At 36.8% G+C, this 13,439-nt stretch overlaps 1 protein-coding gene across 11 annotated transcripts in view; it reads left to right on the top strand.

The window, feature by feature from the left end:
• LOC106086255 (cadherin-86C) overlaps positions 1-13,439 on the top strand; it is a 295,580-nt gene that overhangs the window by 179,426 nt on the left and 102,715 nt on the right. The gene's annotated exons all lie outside the window — the stretch shown is intronic.

Below are 13,439 nucleotides of genomic sequence, written 5' to 3'. Positions count from 1 at the left end.
TTTTTCTGAATGTTAAAACCCAAGTAGAACATCACATTTTATTGCACCTATGAGTAACGAAATTTTATTCTCTATCACTTCCTCTGTAAAACCCGACTTTCTGTTCCCGGCATTATCAAAACCCAAATTCCATCTAGACTTCGCTAAATTCATCTCTATGTGAAATGTGCACTTATATGGGAGCTACTATAAAATATTGATCGATTCGGCCAGGGGTTGAAATATACATTCGCTTGTCAAATTTTAGACACATTGCAACAAAAATGTGAGTTTCAGAGCAAAAATACCATAAATTGGGAGTACATTTATATTGGATCAACACCTAAAGTTGGACAATATAGACTATATTCGATATATTTGTATTTTATAGGCTTAAGATGTTTAATATGGAAATCGATCTATATGGTAGCTATATTAATTTATGCACTGGGATGAGTACACTCAACCAAATTTGTTATTCACACCAGCAAAAAATTTTGCTAAAACAGCAGTTTTTTCTGCTGAAAATGGGAAACCAGACACTACTGCTGCTTCAGCTAACATAGGGCTGCTGTATAAGCAAACATTTCGGTCAGCTAAATCGGCAAACAAAATCTGCTGTTTTAAGTACAAAAATCTGCAGTAAGCCTGCTGCTCTGAAATTGCAGAACTACTGCTACAATAGCAGAAACTAAATTTTGGCCTGAATCGATCTATAGCTTGATGCAGCTCCCATATAAACCGATCTCCCGATTTTACTTCTTAAGAGCCTACAAGGCGCTATTCCTATCCGAATGGACTGTAATATAACACAATAACTTCTACAAGCATTGTTTGCCTAAAAAGAGATCCCGCGCAAAGAAATCGACAAATGCTATCCATGGTGGAGGGTATATAAGATTCGGCCCGACCGAACTTAGCACGCTCTTACTTGTTATACCCTACACCACAACTGTGATACAGGGTATTATAACTTCGTGCATTTATTTGAAGGAGAAGAGCTAGACCCATTGATAAGTATACCGATCGGCTTAGAATCACTTCCTGATTCGATTTAGCTATGTCCGTCTGTAATCAAGGTACAGGTCGCATTTATTGTCCGATTTTTATAAAATTTTGCACAAGTCTCGTTTTTGGTCCAAGGACAAACGATATTGCTTTTCAAAAAAATCGTACAGATTTCAATGTAGCTCCCATATGTAACTTTCATCCGATATGCCCTTTTAAAGCTGTAGAAGTCACAATTTTGGTCTGAGTTTATCAAATTTGCTGCGAAGTGTTTTTTTTTTGACGTTCCAATATATGTGCAAAATTTCATCAAAATCGGTTCTGATTTAGATATATCTCCGATATATCTTTCATCCGATGTGGGCTTTTAAGCCTTGAGTATCCACAATTTTGGTCGGAACCCTACAAAATTTAGCATGAGATGTTTCGTGTGACATCTTAATACGCGTACAAAATTTCATCAAAATCGGGCCAGATTTAGATATAGCTCCCAGGCTGTAGAAGCCACAATTTTGGTCCAATCATCACAAAATTTGACATGAAGTTTTTTGTGGCAGAAATGTGTGCAAAATTTCATCAAAATCTAATCAGATTTAGATATAGCTGCCATATATATCTTTCATCCGATATGCCTTTTGAAGCTGTAAAAGCCACAATTTTGGTCTAATCTTTACCAAATTTGGCACGAAGTTTTGTTTTGACATCCCAATATGTGTGCAATATTTCTTCAGAGTCGGATCAGATTTAGATATAGCTCCCATATATATCTTTCAATCGATGTGATCTATTTAAGGCTGTAGTAGCCACAATTGTGGTCCGATCCTTACAAAATTCAACACGAGCAGTTTTATTTCACGTCTCAATACCTGTGCAAAATTTCATTAAAATCAGGTAACATATTGATATCGCTTCCATATACATATATTTTTCAGCTGATATGGCTTTTACGGCTGTATAAACTACAAGAGATGTTTTCTTTAACGTTTCAATACGACTGCAAAATTTCATTAAAATCGGGTCAGAGTAGATATAGCTCCCATATATATCTTTCAGCTAATATGGCCTTTAAGACTGCGAAATCCACAGTTTTGGTCCCATCTTTACAAAATTTTTTTGAAAGTTGTATGTATGTTGACTCGAAGGTTTAGGGTATTTTATAGTCGGCTCCGCCCGACTTTTACCTCTCATTACTGGTTAATATTAATTTTCGTACGTATCACACGATGGGTACAACTTTCAGAGTTGCTATCTTTGAAAATACATATGACAATACTTATCGTGTGATAGCAGCTTAAGGGAGAAGAAGAGGGGTGCATACCTAGGAACAAGAGTGGAGTGGAGTGGGTTAGTCAATGGTAAACTCCGACATCCCCTCAATGACAACGGAGGCAATTAGCTAGTAAAGAAATTGTAGCAGAAGACGATTTCTTCTTTACATATTTCCATTTTGGTTAAGACTTTGGAATTAATTTATAATTGGTGGTTCATTAAAATAGTTTGTTGTTAAACATGTGATTTTTAAAATAAACAAGCCGATCCGGGCCCGCTTTGCTGCGTCTTCTTTAACTCTCTAATATCTTTTTAGAGTGGGGACACTTCGCCATGAATGTGGATATCGAATTCGTGCCACTGTAGCCTATGTCCGCCTACGAAGCTGAACGCCTGCGTTCCAATCCTGGCGAGAACATTGGAAAAAATAAAAGCGATGGTTATCCTCTCTTAATGCTGGCGACATTTGTGAGGTACCATGCCATGCATTGTCATGTATAAATTCTTCTCAAAGAGAAGAATAGCCGTTCGGACTCGGCTATAAAAAAGTCCTTATCATTGAGTTAAAACTTGAATCGGAAAGCACTCATCAATGTGTGAGAAGTTTGCCCCTGCTTGGTTCCTGGGCAAATTGTTACTCTACTCCCCATTCCTTTCTTTTGAGTCCTATATTAACATATTGGTAAATATTTCCCGTTTAGGCGGTATTTCGGGGGTACGGTGGCCAGGCAGACATTTGGCTCTTCAAGTAAATATAAGCTTCGTTCTCTATTCTAAAATATATTTACATTCGCCTCGTATTGTCATAATCGGGATCAATTTCGTTCTCTACTCTTGGAAAGATAAAAAACACATAATTCCGAAAAAATCATGAAATCTTTTTTAAACCGATAGTACGGTCCATGGAATTTAATGTTTGAAGATTATTTGATGCAAATGTTGACCATGATTGCGCCTAAAGTGGTCCATCCGCTTAGTCCAACTTTGACATACTCTTTCCGATTTTTCGGCCGGTATCTCACAAATAAATGCTTCAATGTTGTCTTCCAGTGTCTCAATTGAAGCGGGCTTGTCTGTGTAGACATGAGCTTTCACATAGACCAAAAAAAATAGTCTAAAGGCGTTGACTCGCACGATCTAGGCGGCCAATTGACCGGTTTCCAACGTGATATAAAATGTTCACCGAACTCGCATCTGAATAAGTCCATTGGTACGCGTGCTGTGTGGCGTGGCACCGTCATGTTGAGACAACATGTCATGCAAGTCAAGCTCTTGCATTTTAGGCAAAACAAGTAAGAGGGAGGTGCTAAGTTCGGCGGGGCCGAACTTTACATACCCTCCACCATGGATCACATTTGTAGAGTTGTTTGCGCGGTATCTCTTTTTAGGCAAACAATTGAATGCTGAACGTTGTAGAAGTCATTGTTTTATTTTTCAGTCTAATCGGACAAGAATTGCGCCTTGTAGGGGCTCAAGAAGCAAAAGCGGGAGGCCGGTTTATGTGGGAGCAGTATCAAGCTATAGATCGATTCAGGCCATATTGGACACGTATGATGTAGGTCATGGGAGAAGCTGTTGAACAAAATTTCAGCCAAATCGGAATGGAATTACGCCATTTAGGGTCTCAAGAAGTCAAGATCCCAAATCCGTTTATAAGGCAGCTATATCAGGTTATGCACCAATTTACATCATACTTAAGACAGTTGTTATAAGTCATAACAAAACACCTCATGCAAAATGTCAAGAAGTCAAGACCCAAGATCGGTATATGTGGCAGCTACACCAGATTTTAGACTGATTTGAACCATGCTTACACAGTTGTTGGAAGTGATACCAAAACACCACGTGCAAAATTACAGCCAAATCGGATAAAGCTGAAGAAGCCAAGACCCAAGATCGGTTTATATGGCAGCTTTATCAGGTTATGCACAAATTTACATCATACTTATTATAAGTCATAACAAAACACCACGTGCAAAATTTCAGTCAAATCGGACGAGAATTGCGCCCTCTAGAGGCTCAAGAAGTCAAGATCCCAGATCATTTTATATGCTAGCTATCAAAACATGGAACGATTTGGCCCATTTACAATCCCAACTGACCTACACTAACAGAAAGTATTTGTGCAAAATTTTAAGTGCCTAGCCTTACTCCTTCGAAAGTTAGCGAGCTTTCGACAGACAGATGGACGGACATGGTAAATCGACTAAAAATGTCATGACGATCAAGAATATATATACTTTATGGGGTCTCAGACGAATATTTCGAGTAGTTACAAACAGAATGACGAAATTAGTATACCCCCATCCTATGGTGGAGGGTATAAGAAAGTGGGACATCATCTCACAAAAGCGCTCACCATTCATTCAAAGTGACGTTACGATTCGCATCATCTTTGAAGAAGTACGGTCCAATGATGCCACCAGCCCATAAACCGCACCAAACTGTCACTTTTTCTGGATGCATTGGTAGCTCTTGCAATGCTTCTGGCTGGTTTCACTTCAAAAACGACAGTTCTGCTTATTTGCGTACCCATTGAGCCAAAAATGAGCTTTGATCATAAAATGGAAGAAGCGCGCGATGAACTTTCTTAACACAACACGCATTTTGTTAATAAAATTCTATAATTTGCAAGCGTAGTTTGTTTGTAATACGATTCATGGATAAATAATAGACCAAACTGAAGATGTTTCACAGTAAAACAAAACACGAAACGTGTGTAAGCTGTTTAAACCAGTGTTGCCAAAAAGATAATAGCTAAAAAATTACCCTTTTAAGTCACATATAACCATAGTCGGTAAATACGCCCCATTAGGGAGGTATTTTGGGTGGGTCGCCTCCCCACACACATGGCTCTTCAATTTGATATCGTTTTTTTCTCTTAAGGACCTTTCGTTTTAGCTCGATATTGTCGTAATTGGTCTATATATCTATTTTGGGTGGCCCCGAGGATACCGACCTCATCAACAGAAACCAAGTTTTGTTCTTGATGACTGTAAGAGTGCAAAACAATTTCAAACGAACCGCATTACCAATCTCCGAGATCTGGTGTTTTAAAAGCAGGAGGTAATGAGAAGTGCTTTTTAGGCGAGGGATGGCACCTCAGACATTTCGACTCTAATACGGATTTCAAATTCGTGCTTCACTCCCATTACCATTTAATTTGAGCCCCATGTAGCCACGTTCGGTAAATATGAACCATTTGGAGGGTGTTTTGGGGATGGGGCGCCCACCGGCGCTTTGCCCTGAAAATAGATATCAAATTCGTCCTTTACTCCTAAATACCGCTGATTTGAGCTCCATATTGCCATATTCGGAAATAAAGTTCAGTTTAGGGGGTGATTTAAGACTTACCCCCAAACACTTGGCTCCAAAGTTGGATATTAGATTCGTTTTCTACTCTCAAATATCTTTCACTTGAGTCCCATGTTGTCATAATGGGTCAAATAACCTATTTTGCGTATTTTTAGGAGAAAAAGAGCCACCTAGACCTGAAAGCAAATTAGTATGTCATATTCGTAATCCTCTCCAAAATACTTTTCATTGGTATCAGATGAAAGGTATTGGAGAGTAGAATACAAATATGGTATTATAATTTGAGTCTAAATACCCAACGGGCCGCCACAACCCCAAAACTCTCCCAAATCGACATATTGGACGTTTATGTTAATATGGGACTCAAATGAAAGGTATATGGCAGTAGATTATAGATATGGCAAACAAAATTAAGTCGATGTAATTGGAGGTGTACCCTGGACTCAAATGAAAGGTATTTGGGAGTAGATTAGGAATATGACATCGAAATTTGCGATCAGGGCTAGGTGGTGCTTTTTTTCCTAAAAATACGCAAAATAGGTTCTTTGACCCATTATGACACCATAGGACTCAAGTGAAAGTTATTTGAGAGTAGAAAACGAATCTAATATCCAACTTTGGAGCCAAGTGTTGGGGGGTAAGCCCTAAATCCCCCCTAAACTGAACTTCATTTCCGACTATGGCAATATGGAGCTCAAACCAACGGTATTTAGGAGTAAAGGACGAATTTGATATAAATTTTCAGGGCAAAGTGCCGGTGGGCGCCCCATCCCCAAAACACCCTCCAAACGGTTTATGTTTACCGATCATGGTAATATGGGACTCAAACTAAATGGATATATCAGTTTAGGAATTTGATATCCATATTTGAGTCGAAGTGTCTGAGGTACCAACCCTCCTCTAAAAAGCACTCGGAGATTGGTAATGCGATTCGTTTGAATTTTTTTTGCACTCCTACAGTCATCAAAAACAAAACATGGTTTCTATTGTTGAGGTCGGTATCCTCGGGGGCAGCCCAAAACCCGTCAAATAGATATATATAGACCAATCACGACAATGTAGAACTAAAATGAAAGTTGCTTGAGAGAAAACAAATAAAAAGGCGTTAAGTTCGGCCGGGCCGAACTTTGGATACCCACCACCTCGGGCATATATGTAAAGCACCTTTCATCAATATCCGGTGAAAATGCGTCTTTTATGGTCCTAAAACATTAAATCGAGGGATCGGCCTATATGGCAGCTGTATCCAAATCTGGACCGATCTGAGTGAAATTGAAGAAGGATTTCGAAGGGCCTAACACAACTCACTGTCCTAAATTGCGGCGACATCGGACAAATCTGGACCGATCGGTGCCATAATGCAGAAGTATGTCAAGGGGCTTGCTGTCCCAAATTTCGGCAACATCGGACAATAAATGCATCTTTTATGGGCCTAAGACCCTAAATCGGGAGATCGGTCTATATGGCAGCTATATCCAAATCTGGACCGATTTGAGCCAAATTGACAAAGGATGTCGAAGGGCCTAACACAACTCACTGTCCCAAATTTCAGCAAATTCGGATAATAAATATGGCTTTTATTGGCCTAAGACCCTAAATCGGAGGATCAGTCTATATGGCAGCTATATCCAAATCTGGACCGATCTGGGCCAAATTGACGAAGAATGTCGAAGGCCTAACACAACTCACAGTCCCAAATTTCAGCAAAATCGGATAAAAAATGTGCCTTTTATGGGCCTAAGACCCTAAATCGGAGGATCGGTCTATATGGGGCTATATCAAGATATAGTCCGATATAGCTCATCTTCGAACTTAACCTGCTTATAGACAAAAAAAAAAGTTTCAGCTCAAAATCTCTATTTTTGAAGACTGTAGCGTGATTTCAACATACAGACGGACGGACATGTCTAGATCGTCTTAGATTTTTTCGATGTGTTGCAAACGAAATGACAAAATGAATGTACCCCATCCTTCGGTGGTGGGTATAAAAACGAATTTGATATCCAATTGAAGAGCCATGTATTTAAGAAGCCGCCCACCTAAAATATCTCCCTAATGGGACGTATTTACCGACTATGGTAATATGTGACTTAAATGTGTAATTTTTAGCTATTATCTTTTTGGCAACACTGGTTTAAACAGCTAACGCACGTTCGTGTTTTGTTTCACTGTCAAACAACTTCAGTTTGGTCTATAATTTATCCATGAATCGTATTACAAACGAACTACGCTTGCAAATTATTGAATTTTATTATCAAAATGCATGCTGTGTTAAGAAATTTCATCGCGCGCTTCTTCCATTTTATAGTCAAAGCATAATTTTGGCTCAATGGGTACCCAAATAAGCAGAATTGTCGGTTTTGAAGAGAAGATCAGCCAGAAGCTGATCTGTCGAAAGCGCGCTAACTTTCGAAGGAGTAAAGCTAGGCGCATACTAACTATTTGTTAGGGTAGGTCAGTTGAGACTGTAAATGAGCCAAATCGGCCCATGTTTCTTCAGCTTTATTCGATTGAGCTGTAATTTTGCACATGGTGTTTTTGTATCACTTCTAACATCTGTGCTAAGAATGGTTCAAATCGGTTTAAAACCTGGTATAGCTAAACCGATCGTGGCTCTTGACTTCATGAGCCGCTAGAGGATGCAATTCTCATCCGATTTGGCTAAAATTTTGCGTGATGTGTTTTGTTATGACTTCCAACAACTATGTTAAGTATGGTGGAATTTGGTGGATAACCTGATATAGCTGACATATAAACGGATTTGGGATATGGAAGTTTTGCTTTTACGTTACTGTAAGTGTGAAAACAAAATTTCGCTTGAATCGCTCTACCCATCTTCACGGGCCGGGCTCAGCTATCTATTGTACATACATTTTTATGTATATAGATAGCTGAGCCCGGGCCGCATCGTTCTGCCGTCATTTTCACCACGTGAAAAATATGTTTCTTATTTTCACTCTAAAATGTTGACAACATTTTAACTAATAAGATTTTTCTCCAAAATTCTTTTTCTATAGACATTTTTTGTATTTATATCTATTTTTTCTATGGCAAAGATTGACACCTAAACTACCTCTTGGGTTGGAAAGTTAAAAATAATACCGCAAACAACCCAATTTAAAACAGCCAGTAGATTGCGCTAATTTAAATACTCGCTTGCAGTGGATCATCGTGTGCTAGTTGTTTATAAATGGCTTTATGACAACCAGAGATGGCCTGTCAGAAACAGTGACGTATATGACATACATTTCCGACGTATATTACATACGTCGAAAACGTCGTAAACCTAGCCAAAAAACTAGGTTTCTGACAGAAAAAAAAATTCGAACGAAAATATGTCGAATTTTTGATCTGATTAACTAAAAATTTTGGCATAAGTAATTTTTTCCTCCTGGAGACGAACAATATTGAAATTGGAAAAAATCGGTTCAGAATTAGAAAAAGCTACCGTAGGTTTACACGATTTTTACCAATATTGCAATAATGTGGTCATTTGTTAACCGATCTTCACAAATTGTGGCACACGCAAAATCCCTCGCTAAATCCCTCTGGCTGTTGCGAGTTATTGGGTGGTTGCAACATTTTTATTTATTAATTATTTCTTATCCTTTTGCAAAATTATTTGTTTCTCCCGCTTTAATTTGCTTTTTGACAGCTGTTGACAACGACATATGTTATAAAATGAATGACATCTGAGGTAGTGTCAAGTGAAATGGTAGATGGCGTGTTAAGTATGCTAATGTGAGGTAATGTCAAGTGAAATGGAAGATGGCGTGTTAAGTATTTTATTGAATAAGTAATGTTATTTTTAAGTATTGTTATTGAATAACATAATTAACACTCCATGTACCATTTCACTTGACACTTCCTCAGATGTCATGCATTTTTAACATATGTCGTTTACAACAGCTTTCAAAAAGCAAATTAAAACGGGAGAAGCAAATAATTTTGCAAAAGGATACAAAATAATTGCAATTTCTAAATATAATTGATGAAAACTAATAATTTATTGATTTTTTGCTTCACAAAAAAATCCTTAAACGTTACTTTATAAATTGACTTGAAATTTGCGTATATTTCCAATTTATTGTGTGAAAAATGTAAATGCAAAAATTAAAAAAAAAAAACTTAATATTTCTTTTATTGCGAAATTTTTTTACATATAAACTCTTCTATATACAACAAATAAGTGACAATAATATTTGTTAAAAATCAAACTTTTACACTGAATTAAGGTTTATGACGTTTGCGACTTTGTCTACGTTTTATACAAGTATACGACGTTTTCGACTTTTACAACTTTTTGACAGTCGGAAACCTAAAAAATCGTCTTACGGACCATCTCTGATGACAACCTTTTAAATAGTCATCATTCAGTCTTTTTTAAATCAAATCAAATTGCCATATTAAAAGATTTTCTGTGGTAAAGAACTAATTTGCCAGTCTATATGTTTGGTGCGGTGGTTCTTACTATTAAACCATGTTAAACTTTTGAACAAAAAATATTGCCCTGCAGCACGTCGATTGGTCTTGTCAAATGATGAGCTAAAAATGATTGCAGCCTTAATGTTAAGGTTTGCAACTCCTGCTATCATGCTGAATGTCATAGTTATGGGGGCATGGCGGCTTACATTTATTTGTGTCCCCACACATTAATTAAATCACACAGTGTCCTTTTAGCTCATTATGATTGATCGACTGCAAACTACCCTATTTTTCGCACGTTCTCTTTGTTTGTATTTTTTGAATTTGAACTTACGTCTTGATGGCAAGATGGCGGATTGCACCATATGATTTGTTGTTATTGTACAAATGAGACCACATTTAATTGTTCCAACAAAACCATTTGTTGACAAAACCAATCCAAATAGAGTAATAATTTCGACGGGGTAATAAGCTTTGATCGGCAGAAAGCCTATTAAAATTATCTTGTGGTTCTATTATGTAACTTACAACGAAAATCGTATGTTAAATTTTTCGAAAACAAAAATAGTTGGCACTAACGATTATGCTATTCTCTAATAGTTCGTTAACAGTATTCGTTATTGTTTTTTTGATATTGGTAACTCTACCCAAAAAAACGAAAAGCACAAAGCCTAAAAAGGAAACTATAAAAATAGTTTAGGTTGGAAAAGAGGGTGCGGATATTAATTGTCCCCATGCCACCTACACCTAAACCAATTATCGACTTGTTGTGAGCTCTAAATACTTAAACGTAACCGCGAAAAAGAAAATCTAAGTCAGGAATTCTGCGCTACTTACAAAACGATAAAAATAAGTAAAAAGTGTTTCTCATCGGCCGAAATTCTTCTTATCTTAATTTAAAAACATCAAAAATGTAAATAAAATGTGTAAATTTGTAAAGGAAAAGTGTTATCAATAACAATTTATTCGTATAAAACTTTTGCGAAATGTTGTCATAATTTTTCATAGTACGAAAAACACGTTTATTAATTGATTGAGCAATCGAATACGAAATATTTGAACACAAATCAAGAGTCAAATTCTCAAGAGTAAGTTAAGTTTATAAGTTTATATTTATTGAGACTTTTTATAATAAGGAAAGAAAATTAGAGACTTAATAAAGAACTTATGACTATAAAGTGTTATCGTAATAACATAGAAAGTTCATTTAGCACCTTGCTTTAGCATAAATGGCTAAATGTATATGGATACATGACTTTTGCATAATCGACGTCCTTGCTCTCGAGACTAATACATTTAATAGAAAAATCTTAATCTAGGGTTTGAACTCAAAACTAAAATAATAAAATAAATAACTAATATTAAAAATAATGAAAGATGTAGCTACCCACGATGGGTGCCGGCTAGTGCCTTCTCGTAAAAAGCGATAATTCTCGACTCAGGGTCGATAAATACTGAATATTAGACCAACAAATGTTCGCCTGACTGTTCACAGTTTCAAGCTCATGAAGCCTTAATCTCAAATTGAACTTTTCCAAAATATCGCAGACATAGGAAGAAAGCCGCTTCAACATGGAATTCTAATAAATAAAATTATTTGAATATCTTCTGTTTCAAAAATATCAAGCTCCTTCATGACAGTGGGGGATATACTGAACCAAACCATATAAGATAACAAGCCTTATACAAGTCTTGTATTGGGTTGCCCAAAAAGTAATTGCGGATTTTTTAAAAGAAAGTAAATGCATTTTTAATAAAACTTAGAATGAACTTTAATCAAATATACTTTTTTTACACTTTTTTTCTAAAGCAAGCTAAAAGTAACAGCTTATAACTGACAGAAGAAAAAATGCAATCACAGAGTCACAAGCTGTGAAAAAAATTGTCAACGCCGACTATATGAAAAATCCGCAATTACTTTTTGGGCAACCCAATACAATAATAATTTTGTATTTACTGGCAAAAATTTTTTTGAAAAGATGCAAAAATTCCCTTGGCCTTGTTTTGGACCTTTCTTGCGTGTACATTGAATTTCAAAAGTTTGTTAAACTCGACAACCAAATATTTAACTTTATCTTTGAAATGAATTTCGATGCATTTTAAACTAGCCTCAAGAGTAATTGCAAATAAATAGTTATTTCTGTCGTTAAAGTAAACACCAAATTGTTTCCCATCGTTTAGTTTTTTCTCGTGGCTCCATTATTTAAAGCTTGTCTCATTCGTACAACACAAAATATGAGAGAAAGCAGATAATAACAAAGATCCGCATGGCAGGGAATTTTTCCGCAGTTATTCTTGTAATTATTGTCCGATTTATATATCCACCACCATAGGATGGAGGGTGTACATATCTAGTCATTCCGTTTTTAGCACATCGAAATATTGATCTGAGACCCTTTAAGGTATATATATTCTTGATCGCCTTGACATTCTGAGTCGATTTAGCAATGTCCGTCCGATCTAGCAAAGTCACGTTTGAACGAATGAAGATATCCGATTAAAATTTTGCACCGATACTTCTTATCGACATATGTCGTAGGGTATTGCAAATGAGCCATATCGTATCAGATTTGGATATTGCCTCCATAGAAACCGATCCCTAGTTTTGACTTCTTGAGGCCCTAGAGACCGTAGATTTCATCCCAATTTGCTAAAATTTAGCACAAGGATTTCTTTTCTGACTTCAACACCTATTCCAAGTACGATCAGAACGTTTGCGATCGTACACCTGATTTGGCTGAAAGTGAGGACAGAAACTTCTGTTCCGACTTCCAACATTTGTACCAAGTATAATACGAATCGGTCTATGTATTAACATAGCCCCCATATAAACCCAACCTCGGACTTGACTTTTTGAGCTCCTATTGTCCTCAATTTTCACCTGATTGGGCTGAAATTAGGCACTTCGACTTCTGTATAACTTCCAGCATCATTCGAATCGGTCTTTATACTGACATTGCCCCCATATAAACCGATCTCCGGATTTGACTTCTTGTGTTCTTTAATCACCGAATTTTGCTGAATTTTGGCACAAATACTTTTACACTGTGTGTCAGTATGATCTGATCGATATATATATATACTGAAATTTAGGCCTCCTTAAATACCGATTCCCCATATGACTTTCTGAGACCATAGAAGTCGAAATCAACTCCCGATTTGATTGCTGCAAAGTTATTCAAATACGAACTGAGTTATTAAAGTTATTTTTTAACGGAATCCTTGGTGGTGGGTACCCAAAATTCGAACCAGACGAACTTACCACGTTTTTACTTGTTTAAATATATTTTGCAAAATTTTGCCGGTAAATCCTCCGACAATTCAAAATATCTCCCACGTCTGTCGGGATGGGCATTTGTCTCAAGGCTTACAGTTAGATACAGTATTTTTTCATTGCACAGTAATTGGAGCTGAAATTAATCTTTATCTAATTCTTATATATT

This window comes from Stomoxys calcitrans, chromosome 2, assembly GCF_963082655.1.
Source record: "Stomoxys calcitrans chromosome 2, idStoCalc2.1, whole genome shotgun sequence".
In the NCBI taxonomy this organism is placed as follows: domain Eukaryota; kingdom Metazoa; phylum Arthropoda; class Insecta; order Diptera; family Muscidae; genus Stomoxys; species Stomoxys calcitrans.
The sequence above is the reverse complement of the archived record's forward strand: the minus strand, read 5'-3'. Positions and strand labels throughout refer to the sequence as shown.